The sequence below is a fragment of the Penaeus monodon genome, chromosome 32 (genome assembly GCF_015228065.2).
Source record: "Penaeus monodon isolate SGIC_2016 chromosome 32, NSTDA_Pmon_1, whole genome shotgun sequence".
Taxonomy (NCBI): Eukaryota; Metazoa; Arthropoda; class Malacostraca; order Decapoda; family Penaeidae; genus Penaeus; species Penaeus monodon.
In genome coordinates this window covers 24,387,204-24,387,777 of record NC_051417.1, presented here as the reverse complement: position 1 = coordinate 24,387,777, position 574 = coordinate 24,387,204, and positions in this window count along the sequence as shown.

Genomic DNA, 574 nt, shown 5'->3' with positions numbered 1-574 from the left:
AAAAAACACAACTGGTGTTTGTTATTTACCTTTTTTATATTCCCGGTTTTCTGTTCCCTTAGAATCTCCACAGACATTCTTAGTCTCCAGCTTCCCTTATTATACGTTTATGGAATATGCATGTGAACTACACAATTTGTTAAGGTTTGTTTGGATCCAGCCAATTGTGAAAGTAAGCATATTTTAAATAGCATATTCTTTTAACGTTGTTCTCGCTGTTTGTTCGCTACCAATATCGCCTTGATTTGAGATGGTCCTTCTTTTCTTCTTTTAATTACATTACAGTTCTTGAGTCGGTTCTCGTAGGCAACCATTTTGGGATTCCTTCCCTTTTTTTAAATTCGTTCAGTCCTGTGGTATCATTTTGTTCTTCATGATCTTCAGGAACTCATATTCCATTGACACATTTTCCTCCGTTTTCTATTCCATGTAGTCTATACTGGGCTTCTTAATTACAAGTATAGTCTTAACTTCCTTAGGATGACCCCTGAACACAAAGTGAGAAAAGCTTCCCTTGACTGCCTGCTGTATTAAATATCGTATTTTTACGGAAGCAAAACACTGGTCAACAGCA